At 45.6% G+C, this 10000-nt stretch overlaps 1 long non-coding RNA gene across 1 annotated transcript in view; it reads right to left on the reverse strand.

The window, feature by feature from the left end:
- The window catches only part of LOC139026478 (uncharacterized), a 5348-nt gene extending 2182 nt beyond the window's left edge, over nt 1-3166 (reverse strand). The window contains exon 1 of the long non-coding RNA XR_011478267.1: nt 3094-3166. This is a non-coding gene — a long non-coding RNA (uncharacterized lncRNA). The remainder of the gene's footprint in view (nt 1-3093) is intronic.
- Between the last annotated feature and the right edge of the window lie 6834 nt (nt 3167-10000).

Below are 10000 nucleotides of genomic sequence, written 5' to 3' on the forward strand. Positions count from 1 at the left end.
TGGCCAGCTGGTCTGATATGTCATTCTCCAGCTGGTCTGATATGTCATTCTCGCAGCTGGTCTGATATGTCATTCTGCAGCTGGTCTGATATGTCATTCTGCAGCTGGTCTGATATGTCATTCTGCAGCTGGTCTGATATGTCATTCTGCAGCTGGTCTGATACTGTCATTCTGCAGCTGGTCTGATATGTCATTCTGCAGCTGGTCTGATATGTCATTCTGCAGCTGGTCTGATTGTCATTCTGCAGCTGGTCTGATGTGTCATTCTGCAGCTGGTCTGATATGTCATTCTCAGCTGGTCTGATATGTCATTTCTACAGCTGGTCTGATATGTTATTCTGCAGCTGGTCTGATATGTTATCTGCAGCTGGTCTGATATGTATTTCAGCTGGTTGATATGTCATTCTACAGCTGGTCTGATATGTCATTCTACAGCTGGTCTGATATGTCATTCTAGAGCTGGTCTGATATGTCATTCTGCAGCTGGTCTGATATGTCTGATTCTATTGTCATTCTGCAGCTGGTCTGATATGTCATTCTGCAGCTGGTCTGATATGTCATTCTGCAGCTGGTCTGATATGTCATTCTGCAGCTGGTCTGATATGTCATTCTCAGCTGGTCTGATATGTCATCTGAGCTGGTCTGATATGTCATTCTGCAGCTGGTCTGATATGTCATTCTACAGCTGGTCTGATATGTCATTCTGCAGCTGGTCTGATATGTCATTCTGCAGCTGGTCTGATATGTCATTCTGCAGCTGGTCTGATATGTCATTCTGCAGCTGGTCTGATATGTCATTCTGCAGCTGGTCTGATATGTCATTCTGCAGCTGGTCTGATATGTCATTCTGCAGCTGGTCTGATATGTCATTCTACAGCTGGTCTGATATGTCATTCTACAGCTGGTCTGATATGTTCATTCTACAGCTGGTCTGATATGTCATTCTGCAGCTGGTCTGATATGTATTCTGCAGTGTCGATAGTCATTCTGCAGCTGGTCTGATATGTCATTCTGCAGCTGGTCTGATATGTCATTCTGCAGCTGGTCTGATGTGTCATTCTCACCTGGTCTGATGTGTCATTCTACAGCTGGTCTGATGTGTCATTCTGCAGCTGGTCTGATTGTCATTCTGCAGCTGGTCTGATATGTTATTTACAGCTGGTCTGATATGTCATTCTACAGCTGTCTGATAGTCATCTAGCTGTCTGATATGTCATTCTACAGCTGGTCTGATATGTCATTCTGCAGCTGGTCTGATATGTCATTCTGCAGCTGGTCTGATATGTCATTCTAGAGCTGGTCTGATATGTCATTTCTGCACTGGTCTGATATGTCATTCTGCAGCTGGTCTGATATGTCATTCTGCAGCTGGTCTGATATGTCATTCTGCAGCTGGTCTGATAGTTCATTCTGCAGCTGGTCTGATATGTCATTCTGCAGCTGGTCTGATATGTCATTCTGCAGCTGGTCTGATATGTCATTCTACAGCTGGTCTGATATGTCATTCTGCAGCTGGTCTGATATGTCATTCTAGGTCTGATATGTCATTCTGCAGCTGGTCTGATATTCATTCTGCAGCTGGTCTGATATGTCATTCTGCAGCTGGTCTGATATGTCATTCTGCAGCTGGTCTGATATGTCATTCTGCAGCTGGTCTGATGTGTCATTCTACAGCTGGTTCGATATGTCATTCTGCAGCTGGTCTGATATGTCATTCTCAGCTGGTCTGATATGTCATTCTGCAGTGGTTGACTATGTCATTCTGCAGCTGGTCTGATATGTCATTCTACAGCTGTCTGATATGTCATTCTGCAGCTGGTCTGATTGTTTCTGAGCTGGTCTGATATGTCATTCTGCAGCTGGTCTGATATGTCATTCTGCAGCTGGTCTGATATGTCATTCTGCAGCTGGTCTGATATGTCATTCTGCTGCTGGTCTGATATGTCATTCTGCAGCTGGTCTATATTCATTCTGTAGCTGCTGATTGTATCTACAGCTGTCTGATATGTCATTCTGTAGCTGGTCTGATATGTCATTCTACAGCTGGTCTGATATGTCATTCTGTAGCTGGTCTGATATGTCATTCTACAGCTGGTCTGATATGTCATTCTGCAGCTGGTCTGATATGTCATTCTGCAGCTGGTCTGATATGTCATTCTACAATTTGCTGGGATGGATAACATGTTCATTTGGTTGATATGTTTTCTTCTTCCTCCTCTGTTCTTCAGATCCCAGGACCGTGGCGGGTACAGGGGCCGGGGTTGGGGGGGGACAGGGACCGCGGGGGAGACAGGGACCGCGGGGAGACAGGGACCGCGGAGGGGACAGGGACCGCGGGGGACAGGCGTTACGGCCAGGGTGGTGGTGGGCATCAGTCTGGAAGATACAACTCCTACAACAGAGACCATCACATTACGACCGCTACTGAACTCCTCTTACTGTGGAGTGACCCCATTCACATCACCCCAGGGCTCCCCAACCCTGTTCCTGGAGAGAGACCTCCTGTATGTTTAAAATCCAACCCTGTTCCTGTGTTTTCACTCCAACCCTGTTCCTGGAGAGAGACCTCCTGTATGTTTAAAATCCAACCCTGTTCCTGGAGAGAGACCTCCTGTATGTTTAAAATCACCCGTTCCTGTTTTCACTCCAACCCTGTTCCTGAGAGAGACCCTCCTGTAGGTTTAAACTCCAACCCTGTCTGGAGAGAGACCCTCCTGTAGGTTTAAACTCCACACCCAGGTGTAATAACCTGATTCAGTTTATCAACCAGATAATTATTAGAACCAGGTGCGCTAGACTAGAGTTGGACTAAAAACCTACAGGATGGTATCTCTCCAAGGAACAGGGTTGGAGAACCCTCCATTATTACACACATACACCCGGCTGACACACACTGTGGCCGTAGCAGGTCAATCTGATCTCTCACCTCTCTTCCAGATGTAATATTGTATTGATCAGTGATGTCATGCTCTAATCCCACGGAACAGGATTACAACAGTGGTATTGATTATTCCAGCCAGTAGTCTGGGCATAGAGACAAACTATTTTCTATAGGCCTTTTTATTAAGTAGTGCACTATATGGGGAATAGGGCCTGTTCTAAAGTAGTGCACTAATATGGGAATATGGCCTGTTCTAAAGTAGTGCACTAATATAGGGAATATGGCCCTGTTCTAAAGTAGTGCACTAATATAGGAATATGGCCTGTTCTAAAGTAGTGACTATATAGGGAATATGGCCCTGTTCTAAAGTAGTGCCATATTGGGAATATGGCCCTGTTCTAAAGTAGTGCACTAATAGGGATATATGGCCCGTTCTAAAGTAGTGCACTATATAGGGAATATGCTGTCTAAAGTAGCATATGATAAGGAATGGTTGCCATTGGACACAATAGCATGCAGCGGCGTCGATAGAGATGGTTACAACGTGAACTGCAGGAAAATGAGTTAAAGACTTCAACTACCTACCGTCAAATGTAGCGTTTAAGATGCTCATCTTTGCTACTAGTGTGATGAGCTGCGTTGACGTGGTGTATTGTGGGTGGTTTCTCTGTGTTCATTTATTTTGTTTCTCTGACTTCTAAGACAACATATTCAGCTGGTCTGGATGTTGATACAGTGTTATTGAACAATCTAAAAATGTGTCATTAATGAAAACCACATTTGAACAGTCAATGTCATCTATTTTCTTTTGTCATAAAATTGCTTTATTTTTTGGCCCTGTTCTAAAGTAGTGCACTATATAGGGAATATGGCCCTGTTCTAAAGTAGTGCACTATATAGGGAATATGGCCCTGTTCTAAAGTAGTGCACTATATAGGGAATGGGTTGCCATTTGGGACACAATCAGTGCAGCGGCGTCGATAGAGATGGTTACAACGTGAACTGCAGGAAAAATGAGTTAAAGACTTCAACTACCTACCGTCAAATGTAGCGTTTAAGATGCTCATCTTTGCTACTAGTGTGATGAGCTGCGTTGACGTGGTGTATTGTGGGGTGGTTCTCTTGTGTTCATTTATTTTGTTTCTCTTGACTTCTAAGACAACATATTCAGCTGGTCTGGATGTTGATACAGTGTTATTGAATCAATCTAAAAATGTGTCATTAATGAAAACCACATTTGAACAGTCAATGTCATCTATTTTCTTTTGTCATAAAATTGCTTATTCTTTCCAGTTGAATATGTGACTTGAAATTGTAACCAGTAACACATTTTTTTTTCTCGTCTGAAAAAATACAAATATAAAAATTGTCTTTGTCTCTCTCTCTCTTCCATTTTCTTGAGCCTCTTGAAACATGGGATTTTGAAGCCTTTTAAACATGCTTTAGGTCCAGGGGGTGTATTCATTTGTTTTCCACTGTAGCAAAGTATTTTGCAACTGGAATCGTTACCTCCGAACATAAAACCCTTTTTATGCAATGAAAATTAGAGTTTCTATTGGACGAATTCAGTTAGGTCCCTCCCTGTTTTATTTCTGTTATGGGATGTTGAACCCTTTTTGAACAGGCTTTCTAGTCCAATACTGGTATTGGCTTAATCTTGGGTCCTCACAACCACCCCTCGGTGTTAAGAATAGCTGGTGTACTAAAATCCTACGGTTAAGGGTCAGAGCCCTGGTCAAAAGTAGGGCTCTATATACGGAATGAGGGTGTGTCCTTTGGGACACATCGTCCGTCTGTTGCGTTATATAATGAATGACGACCTGCGGAAGGGAGGGTGTAGAGCACTACATAGTGGGTGTACACGTCTCTTTAAACCCTACTTAACACCGGTGACTAATGGCTAATACTGCACACAGATCTAGGATCAGCTTTCCATTCCCAAATCAGAACCGTTAGCTGGAGAGTAACGTAGAACTGACCTTAGATCAGTCTAGCCTGTTAGGGCCAACCGTCACCCTGATATGAGTGGAGCGTTAGTCTCCTTRGTCCTAATTACGAATGACTCATCATGGCTGCTACTGGATCACTATGAGCCAAGATGGCTGTCTGTTGTGGTCCACTCCAATTCAAGTGGTACTTAGAGCAGAGAGCCACAGAGAGCTCKGTTTCTCTGGCCTCGTCGACTGCTGCTGTATGAGGTCACCCACTGCCCTGCAGCAGCCCTGTCCTGTGATGTAACCACAGAGCTCCAGTTGTTTTGTGTTTATTCTAGTGTGAAMATACAGTGTAAAGGCTACATCTCATAGTGTTGTACATTCCTGACTACAACCGTTTGTATAACCAGAGTTGAGTTGATTGTGTGTCTTCGTTGAGCGTGACGTGGTGTACAACATAAAAGGCTTCATCTTATATCCTCGTTAACTTCTGACTACAGTGATTCTTCTGTCAATAAAACTACAGCACAGTAGCTTTATCTTACAATATCTGTGTACATTTAATGGTCTGTGTTGTTTCCATACGGCCAGAACTAATGCAGAGGATAATACGAAGGAAAAACAACTCTTGTTAATAAATCACTACTTTCCCCTGTGCTCTGGTGTGGCGATGAGAGGAGCTGAAAGATGCTTGGATGTTATCACGGTATGGGATGCAGGTATTGGACAGCTAGGGCCTCTCCTGTCACCCAATAGGAAACGAGGCATGACCTAGCTCACACTATTCTTCCCCGACAGTCTGGTTTACTTAGTTGATAGGGTGAATCAGATGTGTTAGTACTGGGTTGGAATAAAAGCCTGCACACCCTGAGACTGAGGAGCTCCAGGAACATGATTGGGGGGAAAAACAGATTCTGTCGTCACCAAATACACCTATTATTTCAGTAAATATATCTCTGCGGGAGGGAAACTTGATTCATAAAATCAAGGGCTTGATGAGAGCAGTTGATTAGTTAATTAGACTGGAAGTGGAACAAAACATGTTGACTCCCTGTGAGGCCAAGGGCCCCCTGTAATCCACAAAGCATCTCAGAGTATGAGTGCAGATCTAGGATCTGTCCATATTGATCTTATTTGTTATGATCTAACAGACATAACTGATCTGAGATCAGAACTCTGAGACTGTGGATTACGGGGCCCTTGGTCTGCGTATTAAACGACACCCTATAGTTTATATAGTGTACTATTTTAGTTTTAACCAGGGCCAAAATGTGGAGGGGGAAGGGTTAACGGCTGGCCCGAGTMGTGCTCTGCAAAGAGAGGTGCAATCAGCTGTGATGATAGGAAGACAGGGAGGGAGGGAGGGAGGGATGAGGGGAGAGAGGGATTCTGGAGCGCAGCGGGYGGGAGGGCTGCTGTCACTACAGTAATCAGTTCAGATTAGCCTAACTTCACTATAGCCCTGGCTACAGCATCCTCAGAGAGGGAGGAGGGAAAAGACAAGGAGAGACAGAGACTGACTTGAGAGATGGACCAAAGGAGGAGATGAAAGGGGACAGAGAGAACTACAGACAAAGAGGGAGAGACAGAAAGACAGAGATGATGACATWTAGTTAAAGAGAGAAGCGACAGACCAAAACAGGTCTCTGAGAAAGGGATGAACGGGGTAGAGAGAGAGCGAGAGAGAGAGGATTAGAAGAATTAGTACAGCTGCTTAGCTCTCTGACTGTCTCATCCTAAACGATGTCTTCACTGCTCAAAGAAACTTTTCCTTCAGAGAAGTTAGGGGTTTTATTTTGTGGTTTAAACTAAAGTACAGGAAGTACGTACTGCTGCTGCCCACGAATACAGACAACACAACTAGGAAGTACGTACTGCTGCTGCCCACGAATACAGACAACACAACTAGGAAGTAGTAGCTGCTGCTGCCATACGCAACACAGGAATACAGTCAACAACACCTAGGAAGTACGTACTGCTGCTGCCACGAATACAACACACAACTAGGAAGTACGTACTGCTGCTGCCCAGCGAATACAGGTCAACAAAATAGGAAGTACGTACTGCTGCTGCCACGAATACAGTCAACACAACTAGGAAGTCCGTCTGCTGCTGCCACACGAATACAGACACACAACTAGGAAGTACGTACTGCTGCTGCACAGAATACAGACAACACAACTAGGAAGTACGTACTGCTGCTGCCCCACGAATACAGAACAAAACTAGGAAGTACGTACTGCTGCTGCCACAGAATACAGACAACACAACTAGGAAGTACGTACTGCTGCTGCCCACGAATACAGACAACACAACTAGGAAGTACGTACTGCTGCTGCCCACGAATACGAAACAACACAACTAGGAAGTACGTACTGCTGCTGCCCACGAATACAGACACACAACCTAGGAGTACGTACTGCTGCTGCCCACGAATACAGACACACAACTAGGAAGTACGTACTGCTGTGCCCACGAATACAGCAACACAACTAGGAAGTACGTACTGCTGCTGCCCACGAATACAGACAACACAACTAGGAAGTACGTACTGCTGCTGGCCCAGAATACAGACAACACAATAGGAAGTACGTACTGCTGCTGCCCACGAATACAGTCAACACAACTAGGAAGTACGTACTGCTGTTGCCCACGAATACAGACAACACAACGTAGGAAGTACGTACTGCTGCTGCCCACGAATACAGACAACACAACTAGGAAGTACGTACTGCTGCTGCCACGAATACAGACAACACAACTACGGAAGTACGTACTGCTGCTGCCCACGAATACAACAACACAACTAGGAAGTACGTACTGCTGCTGCCCACGAATAAGTCAAAACACAACTAGGAAGTACGTACTGCTGCTGCCCACGAATACAGACAACACAACTAGGAAGTACGTACTGCTGCTGCCCCACGAATACAGACAAACACAACTAGGAGTACGTACTGCTGCTGCCCCCGAATACAGACAACACAACTAGGTACCCTGAAATGTTCATGTCCACATCTCCATTAGTGGTATTGGCCATTTTAACGTTGCCGAGTGTGTTCAGGATTATCCCCAGAACAGATGTAGGATCTTAATTTGAACCAGTTTGCTACAGCAGGAAGATATCCTGCAGCAAAACAGGAAATGTAATTATTAATGGACATTTGTGTAGGGGTTGATCCAGTTTTCCATTAGGGCAAATCAAATCTGACATTTCAAAGTGGAAATAACTCATCTTTTAGAAGCATTTTTAAAACTCAAATACACTACAAGTTTTGCAATTTCCTGCTTTGTAGGAAAATTCTCAGCTGCAACAGGACTGTCAAGAGATACTGCTTGATTCTTCAATAAGATGTTTATGTCCTATAAGAGTAGAAAAGTATTTAAGAAGTATTACAGGGAAGCAATCAAACATAAATTTGACACAGAGCTCAAGTGGCTCTCTGAATCCTGCACACACAATCACTGCTTAAGTATATAAGTCATTACATTATGGAGGTGGTGAGAGAGCTGGTGGTATAGGAAGGAGGAGGGAGAGGTGGAGTAGACAGAGATAAAGGTATAGGAGGAGGAGGGAGTGGTGGAGTGAGAGAGATAAAGGTATAGGAGGTGAGGAGGAGGGAGAAGTGGAGTGAGGGAGATAAAGGGTATAGGAGGTGAGGAGGAGGGAGAGTGAGACAGAGATAAAGGTATAGGAGGTGAGGGAGGGATAGGGAGAAGTGGGAGTGAGACATGAGATAAGGTATAGGAGGAGGGAGAGGGTGGAGTGAGGGAGATAAGGTATAAGGAGGTGAAGAGGAGGGAGAGGTGGAGTGAGACAGATAAAGGTATAGGAAGGTGAGGAGGGGATAGGGAGAAGTGGAGTGAGACAGAGATAAAGGTATAGGAGGAGGGAGAGGTGGAGTGAGGGAGATAAAGGTATAGGAGGTGAAGAGGAGGGAGAGGTGGAGTGAGACGGAGATAAAGGTATAGGAGGTGAAGAGGAGGGAGAGGGAGGTGGAGTGAGAGATAAAGGTATAGAGGTGAGGAGGGGGAGAGGTGGAGTGAAGACGGAGACAAAGGTATAGGAGGAGGGAGAGGTGGAGTGAGGGAGATAAAGGTATAGGAGGTGAAAGGAGGGAGAGGTGGAGTGAGACAGAGATAAAGGTATAGGAGGTGAGAGGAGGGAGAGGGAGAGTGGAGTGAGGGAGAATAAAGGTATAGGAGGTGAAGAGGGAGGGAGAGGTGGAGTGAGACAGAGATAAAGGTATAGGAGGTGAAGAGGGGGGAGAGTGGAGTGTAGACGAGATAAAGGTATAGGAGGTGGAGGGGAGGGAGAGGGAGTGGGTGGAGTGGACAGAGATCAAGGTATAGGAGGCTGAGGAGGAGGGAGAGGTGGAGTGGGACAGAGATAAAGGTATATGGAGCGTGAAGAAGAGGGAGAGGGAGAGGGTGGAGTGAGACAGAGATCAAGGTATAGGATGTGGGAGGAGGGCGAGGTGGAGTGAGACAGAGAATCAAGGTATGGAGGTGAAGGAGGAGGGAGAGGTGGAGTGAGACAGAGATAAAGGTATAGGAGGTGGAGGGAGACAGATAAGGTATAGGGGTGGCATGAGGCAGAGATAGAGAGCTTGACCATAGCGAGAAAGAGAGAGGAAAGAAAGAAGAGACAGAGAGTGCACGAGAGAGAGAGACATGACTCAGAGAGAGATAAGAGATAAGAGAGGAGACAAGAGATACAGCGAGAGAGAGAGACATGACTCAGAGAGAGATAAGAGATAGGAGAGAGACAAGAGATACAGCGAGAGAGAGACATGACTCAGATAGAGACAAGAGATACAGAGAGAGACAGGAAACAGAGAGAGGGAGAGAGTTAGACAAAGATATACGAGAGTGAGGGGAGAGATATACAGTAGAGGGAGGGGGGATATACAGAGAGAGGGAGAGAGGGAGGGAGAAAATCAGGGGAGAGGGGGAGAGATACAGGGCGAGAGAGGAAGAGATACGGAGAGAGAGGGAGAGATACAGGGAGGAGGCAGGGAGAGATACAGGGCGCCCGAGGCAAGGGATAGATACAGGGCGAGAGGCAGGGAGAGAGAGAGGGAGAGATACAGGGCGAGAGGCAGGGAGAGATACAGGGCGAGAGGCAGGGAGAGATACAGGGCGAGAGCAGGGAGAGAGAGAGGGAGAGTACAGGGAGAGAGGC

Source organism: Salvelinus sp. IW2-2015, unplaced genomic scaffold (genome assembly GCF_002910315.2).
Source record: "Salvelinus sp. IW2-2015 unplaced genomic scaffold, ASM291031v2 Un_scaffold4893, whole genome shotgun sequence".
In the NCBI taxonomy this organism is placed as follows: Eukaryota; Metazoa; Chordata; class Actinopteri; order Salmoniformes; family Salmonidae; genus Salvelinus; species Salvelinus sp. IW2-2015.